Source organism: Neomonachus schauinslandi, chromosome 1 (assembly GCF_002201575.2).
Source record: "Neomonachus schauinslandi chromosome 1, ASM220157v2, whole genome shotgun sequence".
Classification (NCBI taxonomy): Eukaryota; Metazoa; Chordata; class Mammalia; order Carnivora; family Phocidae; genus Neomonachus; species Neomonachus schauinslandi.
In genome coordinates, this window is record NC_058403.1 from 152,758,795 (window position 1) to 152,782,568 (window position 23,774).

Genomic DNA, 23,774 nt, shown 5'->3' on the forward strand with positions numbered 1-23,774 from the left:
GGCTCAGTCATTTAGCGTCTGCCTTTGGCTCAGGTCATGATCCCAGGGTCCTGGGATCGAGCCCCACATCGGGCTCCCTGCTCTGTGGGAAGCCTGCTCCTCCCTCCCCGACTCCCCCTGCTTGTGTTCCCTCTCTCGCTGTGTCTCTCTCTCTCAAATAAATAAAATCTTTAAAAAAAATAAAATAAAAAAAAAAATAAAATAAAATTTCAAACACAGTATAGAATTTTAAAGCGGGGGCGCCTGAGTGGCTCAGTCGTTAAGCGTCTGCCTTCGTCTCAGGTCATGATCCCAGTGTCCTGGGATTGAGACCCGCATCGGGCTCCCTGCTCCGCGGGAAGCCTGCTTCTCCCTCTCCCACTCCTTCTGCTTGTGTTCCCCCTTTCACTTTGTCTCTCTCTGTCAAATAAATAAATAAAAAATCTTTAAAAAAAAAAAAAAGAATTTTAAAGCGAACACCAACATATCCACCACCTAGGTTCTAACATTAACATTTTATTATCACATGTGTCTATCTTTATCTAAACACATCTAATCATCCCTCTATCCATCTATCCATTAATCTATCTTACTTTTGGGATATATTTCAGGGTACATTGCAAACATCAGAAAGGAAAAGTAGAATAAGTAATTTGGTGAATGGGTGATGAGAATCAAAAGATGTTTAAGTGATACCATCAAATGTCAGTTAAAGCTGATAAATAGCAGAAGGAAGTAAGGAAAAGGGAGACCAAATAATTAAGAAAAAGCATTAGTATAAAGGTAAACATTAAAATATATATATAAACTCTCCACAAACACCAAAAGAAAATTAAAAAGAGCAAGTAGGCCATGTGGGGAAAAACAGTAAAAATAATGATAACAACAAATAAAGCACAGAAAGGTATGATGAAATTGAGATCAAACATAACAATCATATAATAAATGTAACTGGGTTTAAATCAACCACTGAAGGGAGAAGACTTTTAATTGACTCACAAAGGAAAACCCAAATGTGATAGATTATAAAATTGGCCACAAATTCTTCCCCTCCCTTCATCTCTGACTTTGCAGTGTGACATTATAGAGCTTTCCATTAAGAGGTGGAGTCTTGGGGCGCCTGGGTGGCTCAGTTGGTTAAGCAACTGCCTTCGGCTCAGGTCATGATCCTGGAGTCCCGGGATCGAGTCCCGCATCGGGCTCCCTGCTCGGCAGGGAGTCTGCTTCTCCCTCTGACCTTCCTCCCTCTCATGCTCTCTGTCTCTCATTCTCTCTCTCTCAAATAAATAAAAATAAAATCTTTAAAAAAAAATTAAAAAAAAAAAAAAAAAAAAAAATTAAAGAGGTGGAGTCTTTTTCTCCACCTCTTAAGTCTGGGTTGTTGATTTGAATTGCTTTGGCCAGTGGGCATTAGCAACTGTGATGCAAATGCACACTTCACTCATCAGGGCTGGTCCCCTCTTGCTGCACTTGAAACCCTGTGACCTCTGTGTGTGCAGTCTAGCTTGCTGAATTATGAAAGACACATGGCCCAGTCATTCTCCCAGCCCTAGCCAACAATCTGCTAATCATCAGACATGTGAATGAGGCTATCTAACCAGCCACCAGCCAGACCCCAGCTGATATCATACACATGAGCAAGCCCATCAGAGATTGGCTGAGCCAGCCCAGACAACATGTGTATGCCAGCCAACGAACAGAATCATTTATCATAAATAAATGACTCTTGTTCTAAAACACTAAGTTTCGATATGGTTCATTATGTAAACATTAACTGACACATGGCCATTGTGGTGCATACAGGCGTTACACCTAAAGTAAGTGGTTCAGAAAGGGTAAATAGAAAGGAACAGACAAATATACACCAGACAAGTGGAAACAGTAAGAAAGCAAAGGTTGGGGCACCTGGGTGGCTCAGTTGCTTAAGCATCTGCTTCAGCTCAGGTCATGATCCTGAGGTCCTGGGTGGCTCAACTGGTTAAGCGTCTGCCTTCAACTGGGGTCATGGTCCCAGGGTCCTGGGATTGAGCCCCAGGTTGGGCTCCCTGCTCAGTGGGGAGTCTACTTCTCCCGCTCCCTCTGCAGCTCCCCCTGCTTGTGCTTATTCTCTCTCTCTCTCTCTGTCAAATAAATAAATAAAATCTTAAAAAAAAAAAAAAAGGAATGCAAAGGTTGTTATCTTGACATCAGACAATTCAAGCCAAAAAGACTTAAATATGATTAAGGACACTTCATAATCCTAAAGGATAAAATTTTCCAGGAAAAAAAAAAATTGTAACTAAAGACTACAAGTAGAAGTTTTTAATAACTGTATCAGACAACCTAAAATCCATGTACCAAATATGTATGTACCATGTACCAAAAAACACAACAACTGCCATCACAAAAAAGCTACAAGATTAAATTTCCAAGTAATAATTTCAAATCTTTGGGCCAAGTCTATGAGTAGCTAAAGGAATTAAAAGAAACATTGCTCAGGGATGATCCAAGGAAGATACATGTGGAAGCAAGGTAGGTGGATTAAAAGTAATAATGTATAATACTAACCTCATTATGAGAGATGTGGCCATGCAAATTATAAGGCAGATGAGAAAGTATATTTTACTTTGTTGTTAGGCTGCACTCTATGAATATTAGTATTTGTCTTTGGGAGTTGATGATTCAACAGTAACCTGCAGCACCTTTAACAGAACACAGTGACTCATCTACCTACTCTTTGTGGCCTGGATAGTCAAAGTTCCCCACCCAAACTTGGACTATGAGGGGACTTTACTGCTCTTACTCACCACACTCTTCCCCCAGGGTATTGATCTAGTGGTTCTCAGTGAGAGGTAATTCTGTCCCCCAGAGGGGGACATTTAGAAATGTCTGGGGACATTTTTGGTTTTCACAATTTGAGGGGGCAGAGGATGATGGGGGAGGGATGTCCCTGGCATCTAGTGGTTAGAAGCCAGTGACGCTACCTACAATGCACAATACACTGCCCCACAACAAAAACTCATCCAGCCCAAAATGTCAATAGTACCAAGGGTGAGAGTCACTCTGGAGAAATGTCCTGTTCAGAACGGGCTCCAAATTTTGAGGACTATACTGCTGTGAGTATAGTCCAATCTGTTGGAAGGGGTGGGTTGTTCCAAAGAATGAATGAAGACTTTCTTTGAGAGGTGAGAAAGAAGCATTGTTTAAAGAGATTGGTGCTTAAGAATAGGGGAGAAAAGGAGGCACCTGGGTGGCTCAGTTGTTAAGCGTCTGCCTTCGGCTCAGGTCACGGTCCCAGGGTCCTGGGATGAAGCCCCACATCGAGCCCCACATCAAGCCCTACATCGAGCCCCGCATCGGGCTCCCTGCTCCGTGGGAAGCCTACTTCTCGCTCCCCCACTCCCCCTGCTTGTGTTCCCTCTCTCACTGTGTCTCTCTCTGTCAAATAAATGAATAAAATCTTTAAAAAAGAAAAGAATAGGGGAGAAAAATTAGGAAGTGGAGTATAACAGTGAGGGTTGAATTTCATAAGGACTTTTCCATTAAACTAAGGAAAAAAGCATAGTCACTTTTATTGTTGTTGCCCCAATTCTTACTAAATGGAGAATGAGGGAACCCTCTACTGACCCAGGAAGAAGAAGCTACCTCCTATCATGGTGACTATGTCCAGAAGTTCTAGGTGGTGACAGCAGCAACATGACAAGTGTTCACACGGAAATGAGAGCACCAAAGAGGAATACACATGTGAGAGCAGGGTACAGAGTACAACTAAGGGGTTTAGGACCAGTTCCTCTGTCTGGTAAATGTCAAGGTCCTCCTACCTCCCGAATACCTTCAGTTATAAGGATGATAACCTTATTCCCCAGTTTGTTTTTTGCTTTTAAATTTGATTTATGGAGTTTAAAAGCACCAGGTTGGAGGTGCCTGGATGGCTCAGTAGGTTAAGCCTCTGCCTTCGGCTCAGGTCATGATCTCAGGGTCCTGGGATCAAGCCCCACGTCGGTCTCCCTGCTCAGCAGGGAATCTGCTTCTCCCTCTCCCTCTGCTGCTCCCCCCTGCTTGTGCACTTTCTCTCTCTTTCTCTCTCTCTGTCAAATAAATAAAATCTTTAAAAAAATAAAATAAAATACTTAGGAATAAATTTAACCAAAGAGATGAAAGATCTATACACTCAAAACTAGAAACCCTGATGAAAGAAACTGAAGAATATACACAAGAATGTAAAGCTAGCCTGTGTTCTTGGATTGGAAGAGTTGTATTGTTAAAATGTCCATACTATGCAGAGCCATCCATAGATTGAATGCAATCCCTATCAAACTTCCAATGGCATTTTTTACGGAAATAGAAAAACAATCCTAAAATTCATATGAAATTACAAAAGACCCCAAATAGCAAAAAAAAAAAAAAAATCTGGAGAAAGAACAAAGCTGGAGGCATCACTCTTTCTGCTTTCAAGCTATATTACAAAGCTATAATAATCAAACCAGTGTGGTATTGGCATAAAAACATACATAGATCAATGGAATAGAATAGAGAGCTCAGAAATAAATCCATGCATATTTGGTCAATTAATTTTTGATGAAGGAGCCAAGAATATACAATGGGGAAAGGATAGTCCCTTCAGTAAATGGTGTTGGAACAATTGTGTATCTATCCACCTGCAAAAGAATAAAACTGGACCCCTATCTTACACTATACCCAAACATCAACTCAAAATGGATTAAAGACTTGAATTTAAGAAGAACTCTTAGAAGAAAACATAGGAGATAAGCTCCTTGACATTAGTCTTGGCAATGGTTTTTTGGACTTGACGCCAAGAGCAAAAGCAACAAAAGTAAAAATATAGAAGTGGGACTACATCAAACTAAAAAGCACAGCAAAAAACAAAACAGAAAAACCCATCAACACAGCAAAAAGACAACCTATGGAATGAGAGAAAATACAAACCATATGTCCAATAAGGGGTTAATATCCAAAATGTATAAGGAACTCATCAACTCAAAGCAAAAACAAACAAAACAAATAACCCAATTTAAAAAAAACAGGCAAAGGACCTGAATAGACATTTTTCCAAAGAAGACATACAAATGGCCAACAGGTACATGAAAAGATGCTCACTAGGTGGTGCTTAGTGGGTTAAGCGACTGCCTTTGGCTCAGGTCATGATCACAGGGTCCTGGGATGGAGTCCCGCATCGGGCTCCCCCTGCTCTTTGGGGAGCCTGCTTCTCCCTCTCCCTCTGCCACTCGCCCTGCTTGTGCGAGCTCTCTCTCTCTATTTCTCTCTCTAAGAAATAAAATCTTTATAAAGAAAAGATGCTCACTAATCATCAGGGAAATGCAAATCAAAACTACAATGAGCTATCACCACACACCTGTTAGAACAGCTATTATCAAAAGACAAATATTAAATGCTAGCAAGGAAGCGGAGAAAAGGGAACCCTTGTACATTTGGTGGGAATGTAAACTGGTACAGCCACTCTGGAATACAGAATGAAGTTTTGTCAAGAAATTAAACATAGAACTACCATATGATCCAGCAATCCTACTTCTGGTTATATAGCCAAAGTAACAAAATAATTATCCCAAAGAGATATCTGTACCCCACTATTCATTGTAGCACTATTCACAATAGCCATGGTATGGAAACAGCCTAAGTATCTGCTGACAGAAAATATGATTTTATGTATATATAAGTTCAGCCATAAAAAGAAGGTAACCCTGTCATTTGCAACAACATGAATGAACATGGAGGGCATTATGCTAAGTGAAATAAGCCAGACAGAGGAGGACAAATACTGCATTGTATCATTTATATGTAGATTCAGAGGGGAAAAAAAACAAAAAAACAACAACAAAAAAAGTCAAACTCATTAGAAACATAGTAGGATAGTGGTTGCCAGAGGCTGGGGAGGAGGGATAAGGGCAGGTTGGTTAAAGGGTACAAACTTTCAGTTATAAGATGAAAAACATGTGAGGATCTAAATGATAGCATGGTGACTATAGTCATTGAAATTGGCTAAGAGAGAACTTAAGTGTTCTCACGCACACAAAAGTGATGGAGGTGGGAATTCTTTCACAATGTATATCAAAATATCACACTGCACAATTTAAATATATTGCAAATTTATTTGTATATTTATTTGTACAAAATAATGAGAGAAAACTGCTCTAGTTCTCACAGACCCCAGTGTCTTCTACCTCTGTCCCACAAGGTGTCACTGTTGAAACACGGAAAATCGGCTATGTCACCAACGCTCACAAGATGGAGCTATTATTGAAACAAGTACTCTGACAGTCTGCAGTTCCAACGTTACAAATACCAAGGGCTCTTTCTCCTAGGACACACAAGGGGGAAATTTATAAAGACTGAGCTGGAAGCCTGTCCTCTCCGCCAGCGATGTTAGGTCCAAGCTCCCCTCTCCTTTATGGTGAATTTCTCCTGGGTACGCCGTTGTGTCTTGCTGCCGTCTCAGGTCGGGGCCACTTGAGGGCATCAAAGGTGCTGTAGTAACACTAACCCTCCTGAAGAAAGTGGCCAGGGTCTCAATAACTTCCTTCTCAGAATTTCCTTCTTCCCAGGAGACCTCCCAGAAGTCTCCTTAGTCTTTGGAAAATTGCTGACTTTCTCCCAAAGAACCTAACAGAGTGCCCCGTTACACCCTTCCCCTGCTTGCCTTACTCCTACCTAATTAAAAGGAATCCCTCTTCCAGAACAAAGGATTAGCGGGGGAGCTCCACTAACAGAGACACAACTGTCAATTTTTTAAAGTTAGTTAGTTAGTTAGCTAGTAATTTCTATAGCTAGTGTAGAAAGGATTGAACTCAGGACCCAGAGATCAGGAGTTGCATGCTCTTCCGATTGAGCCAAACAGGTGGCCCACAACTGTCAATTTTCTTATTTTTTTTTAAGATTTTATTTATTTATTTGAGAGAGTGAGAGAAGAGAGAGCACAAGCCAGGGGAGAGGCAGAGGAAGGAGTCCGACCTGGGGCTTGATCCCAGGACTCTGGGATCAAGTTAGCGTTGGGCTCCTTGCTCAGCGGGGAGCCTGCTTCTCCCTCTGTCTGTAGCAACCCCTGCTTGTGCTCTCTCTCTCTCTCTGACATATAAGTAAATAAAATCTTAAAAAAAAATTTTTTTTTAATGGTAGCGTCTCTACTAATAAAAATGCAAAATTCTACCTTGCTGAGCAGCTTAGGACATACAGAAACGGGATTTCGGTGGCGGTGGGAGGGCTGCTGCACAGCTAGCAGGGCCGGTCCGGAGGTCCACCCGGCCCGGAGTTCTCCGCCTCTCCCGGCCGCTGGGCCCGCGGAGGCCCCCAGCTCAGCCCGTCACCACCCCCGGGGGGAACGCCCTCATCCACCACCTCCTGGCGGGCGGGACCTGTCAGGACGCGGCCACCGTGCCCTCTAAGGACTCGCCTTCAGTCTGGACCGCCTTCCCGGGAAAACCTTCGTCAACATCACGCCAGCTGAGGTTGGTGTCCAGGTTGGCAAAGACCCGTCAAGTTTTTCGTAAATGGGCTGACACTTGGGAGCCGGAAATGTTCTGTTAAGCGGGACTCGCTGCTGCAGGACCGGGCATTTACCCTGAATCTTCGTACCAAGAGCACCAGCGGAGCCCCCACTTTCAACATCACTGTCACCATGACTGCCAAGACGCTAGTCCTGTTGATGGGCAAAGAAGGTGTCCACGCTGGGGAGATCAATAAGAAATGTTATGAAATGGCTTCCCACCTGCAGCGTTCCCAGTTACTGACCTGGGCGGCCCCTTTTCCCCCACCACATCCCACTGCTTTTGCACCCTTCCCATACACACACCATTTTTATTTTGGGGGCTATTACCCCACACCCATTGTTGCTGCCAAAACCATATGGACTGGGGGCTGGGGCTGGATGGACAGACACTTCCCCCTACCCATACCCGTCCTGTGTGTGGTTGCAAAAGTTTTTATTTGGGTTTTTTTTTTTTTTTAAGATTTGTTTATTTATTTGAGAGAGAGAGAGCAAGCGTGAATGAGTGGCGGGCAGAGGCAGAGGGAGAGGGAGAGGCAGACTCCCCACTGAGCAGGAAGAGGCAGACTCCCCACTGATGCTTGATCCCAGAACCCTGAAATCATGACCTGAGCTGAAGGCAGACACTTACCCGACTGAGCCACCCAGTCGCCCGTTTTGTTTTGAAAAGATTCTGCCAACAACAACAACAACAAAAATTGAATTTTACCACACACACTGTTTTAAGTTGATTTTCTTTACTTGAGGTATTATCCAGTAGATAAGAATGTCTAGAATCCCAATGTCTTAGTCTACTCCAACTTCTATGACAAAAATACCACAAACTGGGTGGCTTAAACAACAAACATTTTTTCCTCACAGTTCTGAGGGCTGGAAAGTCCAACATGGAAGTGTGGGCTGATTTGGTACTTGGTGAGGTAAGGGCCCTCTTCCTAGTTTGCAGATGGCCTTCCCGTATCCTCACATGGTAGAAAGCAGAGAAGCAGTTCTCTCCTGTCTCTTCTTTAAGGGCACTAATTCCATCATGCTCTAATTACTTCCCAAAGGCCCCACCTCCAAATACCATCACACTGGGAATTTGGTTCCAACAAATGAACTTGTGGGGAAACTCAAACATGCAGTATAAAACCTGACTAACAAATTTTAAATTCTAACTTCAACATGTGTTATCTGCGTGACTTTGGGCCATTTATTCAACATCTCCAAATATCACTCTTCACATCTAAAGGTAAGTAAAACTACCTACCCCAAAGGGTTACTGTGGAAATTAAATAAAATATGTTAAATACTTGACAGGTTCCTTCGCACACAGTAAGTACTCAATGCTAGCTACTGCTGTAATTATTTTGTTGTCATTATTGAAAGCCCTTCTTTGTATCCCCTCAAAGTCTGGAAGTAGAAATAGCTCATCACTAAAAAAGGAAACAATATGCGGCATCTGGGTGGCTCAGTCAGTTAAGCGCTGGACTCTTGATTTTGGCTCAGTTCATGATCTCAGGGTCATGATCTCAGGGTGGTGCGATTCAGTCCCACATCAAGCTCTGCTTCTGGGTATGGAGGCTGCTTATGATTCTCCCTCTCCCTCTCTCTCTCCCCTGTCTTAAAAAAAAAAAAAAAGCAATATATTACAAACCATAATTTTCACACAGAAGTAACAGAGCAAACGGGGCGCCTGGGTGGCTCAGTCGTTGGGTGTCTGCCTTCAGCTCAGGTCATGATCCCAAAGTCCTGGGATCGAGCCCCGCATCGGGCTCCCTGCTCCGCGGGAGGTCTGCTTCTCCCTCTCCCACTCCCCCTGCTTGTGTTCCCTCTCTCACTGCGTCTCTGTCAAATAAATAAAATCTTAAAAAAAAAAAAAAAGTAACAGAACAATGGAAATTCGATATAAAGCAGGAGAAAAATGCTAATACTAAAAAATGACAAGAAAGATGTTTCTCAAACCATAGACTCAGTTCAGATTGGTTGATATGTGGATTGCCTTAGAACAGCTATATTCTCAGGACAATCCTGGTCACCTATCTAAGGTGACACAGCCGGAAGTAAAGTAGATACCACACATCCTAATGGCTGTGATTCCTTGGTCAACTATGGAATTAGATTACTGGCACCAAAGCAGGAAATATGACATTGGGTTTCCATACTTCTATGGTTCCCCAATGTCAAAAAAAGAGAGTGGAGCCTACAGGCCTCTCACGACAGAAGGAAAACATGTTCCTACGGATATGTTGGCAGAAGGGAACCAAAATACCTTTATTACTGCTACCCCTGTGGCTACACCTCTTGTATAACTACCTCTGACCATGGCCTTGATGTTTCCTCAACCAGTTATACATAATATGGGAAACTGGTCCAGAAGAGTACACCATCCACCAACCTCGCATTAACCTATTGTAGTCAAGCAAAAACCAAGGAACTCAACATGATAGAACACATAAAACTAAAACACGGCGTACCTGGGTGGCTCAGTCGTTGGGCGTCTGCCTTCAGCTCAGGTCATGATCCCAGAGTCCTGGCATCAAGCCCCTCATCGGGCTCCCTGCTCGGCGGGAAGCCTGCTTCTCCCTCTCCCACTCCCCCTGCTTGTGTTCCCTCTCTCACTGTGTCTCTCTCTGTCAAATAAATAAAATCTTTAAAAAAATAAATAAATAAAACTAAAACAGGCAATGAGTGTGACATTAGGAGGAAAAAAATGCCGCTTGGGGTTAAAGAAGGTAAAGGAATTATGCAAATAATCGAAGAAATATTTCACATTGGACTTTTGAAAGTTAATCTAATAAATGTAAATTATACATTAAAAAACTGAAAACAAGTAAAAGAACTTTCAAAGATGAGACTGATAAAGTCAAAATAACTTTGCAGGAATTGAAAAGAGAAAAAAAAACACATGCGTTTCCTAAAATAATGATAACCTTGGATTCTGATGTTTTGGCAAAGGAATGCATGCTTGATAGTGCTGTGTAAGCTTGTATCCTGGGAGCTCTACTTGGAAATGTAATTGTCAAGGAAGTGGCACAGGGTGGTTTAAGGCACTTAACTTTTGGTCAGTTGGTGATTGGATATGGTCCCATGTTGAAGAGTCCTTTTTCATGCTTACATTGATAATATTAGGAATATGGTTGCTCATACTGGTGATTAATGTATGATGTAAAAGAATGTGCGTCAAAGGAGAAGTATGAACAAAATATAATTGTGTATGATTAAGATTGCAAGTGATGTAGAATCAGAGAGTGGACTGATATTTTTCTGATCTTGGATTTGTTAGGGCATCAGGCCCTAGCATTCATTAGTGTGTGAGTGACTTGAAACCACAGGTTGGATTGTTGTGGTCTGATATGAATTTAAATCCACTCATTTATGGCAAAGACAAAAAAGTTGGGTTTTTTTTAAGATTTTATTTATTTATTTGAGAGAGAGTGGGAGAGTGAGAGAGAGAGAGAGAGCACAAGCTGGGGGAGCTGCAGAGGGAGAGGGAGAAGCAGGCTCCCCGCTGAGCAGGGAGCCTGATGCAGGGCTGGATTCCAGGGCATTGGGATCATGACCCGAGTTGAAGGCAGACGCTCAACCAACTGAGCCACCCAGGGGCCCCCAAAAAGTTGTTTTTAATAGTAAAGTTTTGGTGTAAGAAAGAAGTGAGTCACGTCAGGATGTCAGCCTCACCCATAAGAACTCAGTAGGAACTCTGCGGCAGAGGGACCCCATGGGGGTTCATCAGTGGAAACATAGGAAGATGCCACTAGACAGACAAGGGGACATTTAGAACATGAATCCTAGGAGCTGTAAGGACTATCTGAGAGTGCTCTGACTGGCGAGGCTCCACTTGGCTCATCTAAAGTATCTTTCCAAAGACCTTGGAGCAATTAGCTCCTGCCCCAGCAAAGGAGACACTTTTCCAGGCAGTGGTAAAAACCATGCAAAGGCCCCTCAGCAAAGTACATCTTGCCCATCAACACCAGCATCCTCCTTCCCTGGAAATGTGCTCTAGCATTCCTGAACTTTTACCCCTGCTCTGGCAGCTGGAGGTGATATCTCGGTTGGCTCAGGTGTCTCTCCAATTACCAACTCTTATAAAAATACACTTCAAATTAATTTGAACTTTATTCCTTCTCTGTCCCATTGCCTGGACAATAGTGTGATTAACGGGATTGATCTAATATGGAACTGTGTTATTTCTGTAATGGTAAATTAAAAACCTGATCCTGTATGCTGTGGGCTGGAGAAATCTGCACAGGGAACCAGCATTAAAGATGATGTTGGCAAAGACATAATCAGTCTGAGCATTGTTTGCCCCCCAAAACCAAGCAGATGTCAGGGGGAACATGTGCATTTGTACACTCTAGGGCTGGGTTTAGGCAGACGCCAGGTACCCCCAAGAGGATGGACTGCCTGATGGCGTCCCAGGCTTCTCCAGCAATCAAGCTTCCCAGGTTTCTCTTTTTGGAGTGGAGCCCAACCATCCCAAAGGGCACCCACCCAGCTGGACAGTCCAAATTCCTACACCGCTGCCTTCAGGGAGAATATGCTCTTTAGTGTGGGTTGTGGCTTGGAATTAGGATGCCACATCCTCACAGTAACCACCATTCAGACACAGCCTCTCCTACAGCTGTCCTGCTTCAGATCCATGGACCCACTGACGTGTGCAGCTCCTCCGTGGACAGTGCGCACATCACCTAGCCAGCGGGGTGCAGCCAGGCAGGAGAGCCCTCCGGGCCAGTGGAGTATCGGCGCAACCCCAAACCACCCGAATAACCTTCAGGAAGGTAGGAGACCTCCCACAAAAAAAACCTTTCTGAGGATGACATTTTAAACAGCGACTGCCAGTCCTCATACCAAGTGAACAAGCTGCCTGGGAGAATCTCCAGCTTCTCCAGCCATCAAGGCAAACAGGTGTCTCTTACTGGAGGACATCCCAGCCATGGGCCAGTCTCCCAACTCCCAACCTGGCAAAAATGTCCATTTGCCTCAAGCCCTGCGTTCAGGGGGAAATGTGTGCGCTTGTTTAGGCTAGGCATGGGAGCAGGCAGGGGCAGGGACCCCCACAAGCCTCACCGATGGCCTCCCTACAGCTACTCGGCTTGCACATGGCCACTGCAGCGGGGGCCGTCCAGGCAGGAGAGGCAGGAGCCTTCCAGCACACCCTGCCTAAGCTGCAGGGCATACAAAGCAACAAGTAAAGCTCTTTGCGAGGTGACACCATTAAACTGAAGCCACTCAGCCCCTATTTCGACCAACTGCCTGATGGGGTCCTGCACTTACCACCTCAAGGCTCCCAGGTGTCTGTTATTGGACAATGCCCATGCAGCCCAACATGCCGCTTCTGGGTAACACAGTCCATAGTCCGCCAGCTTCACCTTCTAGAAGAAACATGGATGCGTGTTTGTGTAGGTTAAGGCTTTGAAGTAGGCAGACACCCGGTAGCCCCAACAGTTGTCCAGGGGATCCATGCTCTCCAGACACTGTGGCCAGGGCCCCAAGAATTCTGAACGGCACAGCTCGGCAGTCACACTATGCACTGAGCATGCCTTCCTCTGGACAGCCGGAGGATATTTCTGAGGCACAAGCTAAAGTGGCAAAAATCAGTGTCCATCTGGGCTAGCTGCCTGATAAGACCCCAGACCCCTGCAGCCATAATAGCTCCCAGATGTCTCCCACTGGAGGATACCCCAGCCAGTGGCCTCAGCCACAGGCTGGCAAAGCGCTTCACTGCTGAGAGCTCTCCATTTAGGGACCTCTTCAGTTGCCTGTCTCCTCTGAGCTGCGCAGCTCCCGCATGGACAGTAGGCACCCCTTCCTCCCTCGCGGGGTCCACCTCCTGGCTGGAGAGAGCTCAGCCCTTCTTGCTGAAGGGGCGGTTTTCAAGTGGCCATAGTCAGTCCCTAGCCCATTTGGACTAGCTGCCTGATGAGCTCGCAGACGCAGCCTTCCAGGCTCCCAGGTGTCTCCTGTTGGAGGAGGCCCGGCAGCCTGCCAAGCGCCTGGTAAGGCGGTCCAGGTAGGACCAATCCACGCATTTGTGCAGGTCAGGGCTTGGAATTAGACAGCTGTCAGAAAACATTCCCCTTCCCCACTGGCCGCCCAAAACCACCTGAGGCCACCATGTGGGCCTCTTCCCAGACTCCCACTTACCCGGCCCTGCGAGACTGACACATGCGCAGTATGCACCAAGTCAGCCTTTCGGTGCAGCCAGGCCCAGGGAGCCTGAGCAGCTCATTGGTTCCCGAACCACGTGCTTGGGCTGAGCCCACACCCAAACATCTTTCTGAGGTGGCAGCTTGAAAATGCTCCCACTCAGGACCCATTTCCACTGACCAGGCAGGTCCCGGGGTTCCGGGCTTCCCAGCGTGTCCCTTGGTGGAGGAGCCCCGGCAGCCGGACAGGCCCCAGGTGCGCAAGGCCGTCCAGACTCCTCCAGCTTCCCCTTCAGAAGGACTATGCATACGAGTTTGTGTAGGTTAGGGCTTGGAAGGAGGCAGATGTGTGTCCCCCCAAAAGCCTGCTGCTGGGAACGTCCTCTCCAGGCCCTGGTTGCGTTCCAGTCCCACCCCCCACCCCAACCCTGACCTGGTCGCCTGCGCTTGGGGAATACGCCCTGCCTCAGCCTCTTAGCTCCGATGGGGCCCTTTAGGCCTGAGGGGCTGTGGCCAGTCCCACACCCCCTGCCTAGGTCCCCAGGCAGAGGGAGCCCACCCCTGAAGCTTTTTCTGACTTGGCCTCTCTCAGCAGGTGTCAGTTGCTGTCTTTTGGGCCCAGCTGCCTGATGGAGTTCTCACTCCCCCAGCCATCAAGTGTTTGTGGTTCCTCTTAAGAGAGCCCCGTCCCTACTAGGGAGTCCCTAGTCATCTTGTCAAGGCAGTCCAGACTCCTCCAACTTTACTTGTGGAAGGAAGACATATGTGCATTTGTGTTTGCTTAGGGCTTGGAAGGAGGCATATGTTTTGTCTGTTCAACAGCCTGCTCTCGTGACCTGGTCTCTTTAGACACTTGTTCTGTTTGGGTCCCTTGTAACCCTGATTTGCTTGGCTTGCACATGCACAATATATACCCCATCAGCTCATCTGGGGCAACCTGGTCCCTCAAGTTTGGTGGTACTAGGTGCCCTTCAGGCTTTTGGAGCTCAGGCTGTATTGCAACCCCCTGAATGGCCTTTCTAGGAGGCTATTCCTTGTGAAGCATGTGCCCCCACAAAGGAGGGTGGGTGAGCCAGGGATCCCCATCAGGCAGCTAGTCCACCTGGGGACTGTAGGTCCCCAGTTTTAAGCTGCTGCCTGATATACTCAGGGTGCGATCCCTCTGCCCAGGGCTACACAGGTGTCTTGGGATCAAAGGATCTCTTCAGGCCTGTGGGGTCTTGGCCACCCATCCTAGAGTGTCAAAAGTCATAGTGCTCATTCAGGAGCATGGCAAGTCAGGGTAGCCAGGGACCTGCCATCAGGCAAATGTCCAGATAGGCTGATCACAAGATGAGCTGTTAGGGTACAAGGCATCTGCTTCTTTCCAAGGTCTAACATACACAAATGTACATACTTAATCCCCCTAATGATAAAGCTGGAGAATTTGGACTGTCTTGCCAAGACGGGTTCTGACTGGTTTCAGGGATAGTCTCCCAATGAGAAACACCTAGGAGCCTTAATTACTGGAAAGCATGGGACTTCATCAGGCAGCCAATCTAAATGAGCACTGTCACCAGTTGAAGGATGCTGCCTTAGAACGATTTCTTGCGGGATGGATTTTCTTTGCCTTGGAGACATGCAAGTGATTCTCGACTGACACCAGGTCCCGTCTGGGGGTCCCGGCCCCCTTGCCAGACTGATGGAGGGCATAGTATGTGTGTGTAAGCTGCACGGGTCAAGGTGGCTGGGGTCCTGGAACAGGACCATGTATCTTGAGGCCGGTTCATGGAGGGGGCTATTGGGGGTACCCGCCTCTGCCTAATACCAAGCCATAACCTTCACAAATGCACATATTCCTTCTGAAGGGAAAGCTAGAGAAATCCCAACTACATTGTTAGGGCTGGGAACTGGGTAGATGGGACCATTCAATGCAAGGCCCCATCCCCTCCCAGCCCTGACATACACACATGAGCATAGGTATTGGCTTTTCCTCCATTCCTGTTTTTACTAAAGTCGCCTAGGATCACTTGCCCAAATAAATGACCTACACATAAATTTTAATGGTAAGGTCTGATTTCAGGGGGATCAGGCTAAGATACTCAGGGTCTATAAAAATTATTTTTTTCAAAAAAAAGTATTTTTTTCAGATTATAGAATCAGCTTTTCAAAGATACACAGTAAAGGAAAGGAATAAGATTTATTCCAGATTCCTGAAGATTCCTGTGAGAATTCCTTCTCCCATATGTACCCTTTCCCTCAAGGCTCCCACCCCAAATCCCATTCCCCCATCATTTCTTGCACCGTGGTCTTAGTTGAGACCACTCCAGTGCAGTAAGTCAGAGCCACTTCTCTCTGCAAAAAGCCTGAAGACGACACAAATGGCACATTACAAAGGCATATTACTAAAGTATAGCTGAGGCCAAGAGTTTCTATGATGGAAGAGTCTTTTCGGTCTGAATAATCTCAGATACAAGCCTGGCCAATAAAATTTCTGTTCGGAAAGCACCTTCAACCGTGAGTTCTACGTGACTCAAAGCAGACACCTGGAGTATTTGATAAACCCATTACTCTTTAGCACTTGATCTTTTTTGTCCATATTCCTGGTTATAATTATAACCATGGACTATATTAAGCAATTTATCATTTTCACCACAGTATTCTACTAAAAATTATATTTTTTGGTCAAAAAAAATATATATATGGTTTCTTGACCAAACAATTTGTAATCATTGGAATTTTGAGCAAGTGTCATTAATGGATTGTTTTTTCAACAGGATAAATTCACGACTCTCATGCAAATATAAAATAAGAACAGGTCAAGGATGTAATTTAACTCATTGACAAGTTAGAGGACTAAGATATTACAATTGGTTCAAAGAATAATTCAAAGATCCACATATATATAAGCAGTCAGTAATGCTGAAATGAATTTACAAATTGGTGCAAAATTGGAAGAACTCCAGGAGAAAGGGAATTCAATTGCATTTCCACACATCAAAATTTACCTGCATGTCTGTGGATAAGAGCCATTTGCATTGCTCTCAGCCATCTACAATTCATAGACTTACAAAAGAGCTCAAGGACAAGGATCACCCAGAAGGGTATGTTTAGATAATATCCACCTGTTTTTCCATTGAACGCACCTGGTAATCATTTTGCTCTCTTTCACATCTCTCCCTACATTGTCTTGTTTCATCCCCTCATTTCACAGATAAAGAAAAGGAGGCCTAGGTGAAAATAGCAGCCTTTATATTTGCAACAAAGAAGTCCGCCAAGTCTGAATTTCAGGGCACTTGCTTACCCAGGACAGTGCTGGACCTGGACTTCTGACCTTCACTTCTCCATCTTCCTTCAGTCACTATGTTCCTTTATTTCCACCAGTCCTTGAATTGACCTGTTGCTTTTCACTTCCTAATATCATCCTTCTGCCAACCTCGTTCTTTACCCTGGGTCAAGGTGACAGTCTAGTTTGTCTAGTGACTTCTCATAGCTAACCTCAGCCACGGTCATTTTATTTGCCAAACTTTGAATAAAGTCAGAGCCTTACGTTGTTTCTGCATTGTGTGTACAAATTACTATCCACCGATAAACCTGAGGTTTGTGATCAGAAAACAAGAACTGCTTTGAATCCCACAAACCAAAAGTAGGTTAGCCCAAAGTATCTTTTCGTACCTTGCTGGTTTCTCAGTTTCCATTTTTCTCTTGAAAGAGTTAACAGAGAATGCAAACCAGCAAGGAATTCCCACACTGGTTAGTGGGGCTGCTATTTCTGGCTGAAACTAACCTGTCAATCTCTTCCTCCACTTTCCCTACTTTCAAATCCTCTGCATCCTCTAATACTCTGCCAGAGGCAAAGTCCTTCACAGAGGGGCCCGTGTACAGTTCCAAAAGGGGTCTTGATATATACCGTGGGCTGAAAATGCATTGAATCAAGAATGGTAGGGACATGAAATAAAGCAAAAAGCCATGAGAGGAAATCAGAAAACAAGCTTTGTCCATTGCAAGTGCCATGGGACAAGATGGAAGGACACTTGGGTCAGATTTCCCAGCATTTGGTGCCACTGAGCAAGGTTCAGCTGCTTGCAGGGCTTATGAAATATGGCTACAATCATCCAAGGAAGTGAAAAAGTAACAAGGAAACAGAACAATCAAAGTTACCTACCAAGAGAAGGTACCTTGATTTATTTCCTCTTGCATTGTTTGCTATAAATAGCGTGGCATTGGCCTCCTTGTTGCTTGCTTAAGGGAAAGGATTTGTGGTCCTATTGTTCTTCCTTCTGTTTTACTGATAAATGAAAGAGCAAAGCTGGAAGGTTACTCCCCGTTGGCAAAGTTCTGACACCAAACCAGCTGGTGTCTAAGGAGGAGACGCAGAGACTCATGAGATTGGCATGGACAGAGATATCTGGTAGTCCAGATAGAAGTACATCATAAGAAAAGAAAAAAAAAAGAAGGAAGTCATAAGACTCATTTCTTTTCTTTTCTTTTTTTTTTAAAGATTTTATTTATTTATTTGAGAGAGAGAATGAGAGAGCACATGAGAGGGGGGAGGGTCAGAGGGAGAAGAAGACTCCCCGCCGAGCAGGGAGCCCGATGCGGGACTCGATCCCGGGACTCCAGGATCATGACCTGAGCCGAAGGCAGTCGCTTAACCAACTGAGCCACCCAGGCGCCCATAAGACTCATTTCTACAGAAAGGCCGTGGCTAATCCATAGTAGAAACTCAATAAATACAGAATGAACAGGGGAGGAACAGAGTGAGAGAACACAACCAGTTTCACTATATGGTTACGTGTTATAAGGTTCTTTAAATTCATATTGGGGGGTACCTGGGTGGCTCAGTCAGTTAGGTGTCTGCCTTTGGCTCGGGTCATGATCCTGGGGTCATGGGATTGAGCCCCGTATCAGGCTCCTTGCTCAGTGGAGAACCTGCTTCTCCCTCTCCCTCTGCTGCTCCCCCTGCTTGTGTTCTCTCTCTCTCTCTCAAATAAATAAATAAATAAATCTTAAAAAAAAAAAAAAAGAGTTGGATGCACGACCACTGAGCCAGGCAGGCATCCTGCATAACCTCACCTTTTAATTTGCAATGGTTCAGCAGTCCTAAACACAAAAAGAACTTAAAACCATTCACAGTTGAGATGGACAGGTACAGACCTGCCTAATGAATTGGGAGTTCCCGGAGGAGGCTGGACTATACTGAGAGACAGCAGGTTCTGGAAAGAAAAATGCCCACAGGAGAGAAACCCTATTTAATTCACCCAGAAAGTGTCTGCATTTGGTTTTTCCTCCATCAGCACCTTCTCCTGACATATGTCTGCACAGCCGTCATGCAGTGGGAGAAAGTTAAATATATCAAGATGTTGACTGTAACACTGAAATAGCAAAACACTGGAAAATATCTCAATGAATATTATGGAGGATTGGCTATGTAAATCAAGATACATCCATAACGTAGAATCCTAGGTAATCATTAAGGAAAAGTTAGGGAAAACAAAAACAAAAGACAAAAATACATGAAAAATAATGCTTTTCAAAATATTGGACATCAGGTGATAAAGGACAGTGATCCCTATGGGACTCTTTAATATAGCTTGTATGGCCAGGCACAATCTAGCTTCTCCCTGCTCACAGACCTCATCTTGTGCTTTGTTCTCTCTGCTCAAGCCACACTGAACATGTGTTCATCCCTCACACCAAGATCCCTCTCACTACAGGGCCTTTGCATCTGCTCTTCCCTTTACCTTTTTAACTACTACCCAGCAGGGCGCCTTGGTGGCTCAGTCGTTAAACGTCTGCCTTCGGCTCAGGCCATGATCTCAGGGTCCTGGGATCGAGCCCCGCATGGAGCCAGGAAGCCTGCTTCTCCCTCTCCAGCTCCCTGTGCTTGTGTTCCCTCTATCGCTATCTCTCTCTGTCAAATAAATAAAATCTTTAAAAAAAAAAAAACAAAAAACTACTAGCCAGCTTTCAGATCTCAGTCTCCTCAGGCTGTCCCTGAGCTTCTGACTAGGAACCCCTAATCTTTAAGCTTTCCACTCCTAAAATATGTACTCTCAGAAGAGCATTTTTCTCATCCTTCTACCTCTCATTTGTCATAATATATGTATACACACACAACTGTTTTATTAATGTCTGTAGCCTCATTGGTGTGTAAGTAGACAGGGTCTGTGTTCATTTTCATTCTCTATTGCATCAACACCTAGCACAATACATTCCATAACTATTTGTTAAATATGTATATCAGTGAATGCAATTCTTATTTGGGGTGATTTTCAAAATACTTAACAACTAATATGGCACGGACACTTCTCATTCAGTACTGGAGATAGCCATAAATAACCAGCATAACTATACATGTCAGCACCAACTATATATTAATCCTGCCTATATTACAATACCAAGGGTTCTTTTTTTTAAGTTTATTTATTTTTTTTAGTAATCTCTACACCCAGTGTGGGGCTTGAACTCACAACACCAAGATCGAGAGTTGCATGCTCTATCGACTGAGCCAGGCACGTGCCCCCACAATACTAAGGGTTCTAACATAAACATTGCTTTCATTCTGACCTATTACAGGATTTACATGGGACTGTAAATAATTAAATAATAAATTTAAGTAACACATGCAAAAACAAATCAGATCTAGATCTATTTGCTTAATTTGATTTAGATACTGACTCAGGATTAATATCAGCTGCATATAATAGAAAATCCAAATTAACAATGAATAAGTCTTGGGGTGCCTGGCAGGCTCAGTCAGAAGAGCATGCAACTCTGGATCTCAGTGTCATGAGTTTGAGCCCCACACTGTGTAGAGATTACTAAAAAAATAAATTAAAAAAATGAATAAGTCTTACATGTGATAAGGTTTCATATATACACAAATCCAGTCTGGAATTAATATGGAGACGCTAAGATATCATCAGGAACACAGGCTCTTCAAGCTTTCTGTTCCTGCCTCACTAGAACTCTTGTCTTCATGGTCTAAGATGGCTGTTGGAGTTCCGGCCATCACATTTACATTCTAGGCAGCAGGATGGAATACTAGGTGAAAAGTGAGAGACAGAGAAAAAGATATGTATCAGTCTTTTAAAGCAGTTTTCCAAAAACTGCCATATGACTTTAATTCTTTGCATCTCATTGGCAAGGATTAACCATGTGGCTACACCTAGCTGCATGGGAGACTGGAAAAATGGGAGCATTTGATCCAGGCAGTTATGTGACAAGCTAAAATTAGAGACTGTATGACCTTGGAAGATGAAGACAAGTTGGGATAGGTGGCTAACAGTCTCTACTTCAGACAGATTCACATATTACACTGTTTTTTTAATGGGAGGGAATGCATAGAAATTTAAGAAATTAGTTACAAGGGGTGGTTGGAAAGGAGTAAAAAGAAGAGGAGAATGGAAATGGAGTAATACAGATGAGGACCAAGTTATACTTCTTTGAGAATACCCTTTTGTTATAGAACCACAGTCATGTTTCACATGCCGTTCACATTTCCCTGAAAAATAAACAAGTAATTCAGACCTGTGCAGATGTGGTGGGAATCCAAGATATAATACAAACAGTAACACATGAACCTGTACTAATAATAAAAAACAAAATCTCACTGAAGGGGTGAGGAAGAAAAGAACTACTCTAAGTAACCTTGGAAAACAGGATCTTGTCTGCATAATACAAGTTTATAGACAGGGCGCCTGGATTAGTTAAGCATCTGATGCCTTTGGCTCAGGTTGTGATCTCAGGGTCCTGGGATCAAGCCCTGCATTGGGATCCCTGCTCAGTGGGGAGCCTGCTTCTCCCTCTGACCCTCCCCCCCATGCTCTCTCATTCTCTCTCTCTCTCTCAAATAAATAAATAAAATCTTAAATAAAAACGTTGGGGTGCCTGGGTGGCTCAGTCGGTTAGGTATCTGCCTTCGGCTCAGGTCATAATCCTGGTGGTCTGGGATCCAGCCCCACATCGGGTTCCCTGCTCAGCCTGCTTCTCCCTCTCCCTCTGCCACTCTCCCTACTTGTACCTCTCTCTCTCTAATAAATAAAATCTTTTAAAAATTTTAAAAGAGGTTAAAGACAAAAAGAACTACATAAATGCTATAATCTAGAATAAAAATGTGTATTTCAAAGGACTGTGGGTTAACAATTCTGACACCAGTTTATGTGTACTTTATGAATAAATAAGAATTTTATATACAATGGAGAGCCTGGTTTCTCACTATTGGAAAAAAAGTTACAAATAAGAAGCTGCATAATACTGGATTGGAATCAGAGGTATCAGCATAAAATCCTAGTTTTAAAATATATATACAGATAGAGTTCTATAAAAATACAGATGCATGTGTGCATGGCTTAGTAGAGATACATGTATTTCCTAGCTTTTCCACAGAAGGAACCTAGTAGCAGTGAGCACACTTAGCACCCAGATATTGGTTTCTATACACCATTCTTCAGTAAAAGAACCAGGATTCCTCAGAGAGTGGTTGATTCAAGGGCTGGGACAGGGAAATTATATGATGAATCCAGAATATTTTGCAGTGCCAGAAAGTAAGGCTGTGCTGAAAAAAGGAAGGGACATGTCAAGAAGACACAGGAACCAAACCTGAAGGAGCTCTAAATGGCCAAAGTTAGAACAATCTGAGCATTAAAATAAATAAATTGTGTTAGATTATAACCCATAGAATAAGATAAATATTATGAATCTATACTGACATAAATAAATAAATGGGAAAGAATTCTTACAGAAGAATTCCAACTGAAGTGTGTAGAAAGAAAGAGGGAAATTTAAAAAATCAATATTAAGCAAGTACCACTGTGTTAATTCCTTGCAGGAAAGGTGGATACTAAAATTAGCAGGCAGGGATCCTGGGTGGCTCAGTTGGTTAAGCGACTGCCTTCAGCTCGGGTCATGATCCCAGGGTCCTGGGATGGAGCCACGCCTTGGGCTCCCTGCTCCTCAGGGAGACTGCTTCTCCCTTTCCCTCTGCCTGCCACTCCTCCTGCTTGTGCTCTCTCTGTCAAATAAATAAGTAAAATTTTTTAAAAATAAATAAATAATAAAATAAAATTAGGCAGAAATTTGAGGAGAAACAGGATATTTAGATAATCTTAGAGTATCTACTCAGTTATTTATGAAGACAAGGGGAAGATAGTAACTTTACAGTGGAGAAACCTCACAGGCTACACCCTAACCAAATGATCAAGGTTAATGTGTAACAACATAACAATGTCATAAACGCCTTACTACGGAGCACTGAGAAGGACAAAAAGTCATTTGTCCAAAATGCATAACCTCATTCTAGTCACAAGAAAACATCAAACAAGCCCAAATTGATGGATATCTTAACAACATTCATGACCAATACTCTTTAAAATGTCAAGGTCATGGAAGATAAGGAAAAACTACAATACTGTCATAGATTAGAAGACACTAAGGAGAAATAACAACTCAATGATCTGTGAAATCCCAAAACAGGAAAAGGACATCAGTGAATCACTACTGAAATTCTAATAAGTTCTGTACATTAGATAATGGTATTATACTAAGGTTAATTTCTTAGTTTTAATCACTGTACTTTGGTCATGTAAGATGTTAGAATTAGATGAAGCTAAGTGGAAAATATGTGGAAACTTTCTGAATTATGTTTGCAACTTTTCTGTAAATCTAAAATTGGTTAAAAACAAAGTTTTGGGTTTTTTTTTTTTAAAGATTTTATTTATTTATTTGACAGAGAGAGACACAGCGAGAGAGGGAACACAAGCAGGGGAGTGGGAGAGGGAGAAGCAGGCTCCCCGCAGAGCAGGGAGCCCGATGCGGGACTCCATCCCAGGACCCTGGGATCATGACCTGAGCTGAAAGCAGTCGCTTAACCAACTGAGCCACCCAGGCGCCCAGTTTTGGGTTTTTTTAAAGATTTTATTTATTTATTTGAGAGAGAGAGAGAGAAAGCACTAGTATGAGCGGGGGGAGGGACAGAGGGAGAGGGAAAAGTGGGCTCCATCTGGGACCCCAGGATCATGACCTGAGCCAAAGGCAGATGCTTAACCAACTGAACCACCCAGGGGCCCCAAAAATAAAGTTTTTTTTAAAGGTATGATTCTGGGGTACCTGGCTAGCTCAGTCTGTAGAGCATGCCACTCTTGATCTTGGGGATATGAGTTCAAGCCCCATGTTGGGCCTAGACCTTACTT

General features: G+C 43.9%; 1 pseudogene; it reads left to right on the forward strand.

The window, feature by feature from the left end:
* The first annotated feature begins 1,760 nt into the window (after window positions 1-1,760).
* On the forward strand, window positions 1,761-12,148 carry LOC110569642 (annotated as a pseudogene).
* The last annotated feature ends 11,626 nt before the right edge of the window (window positions 12,149-23,774 follow it).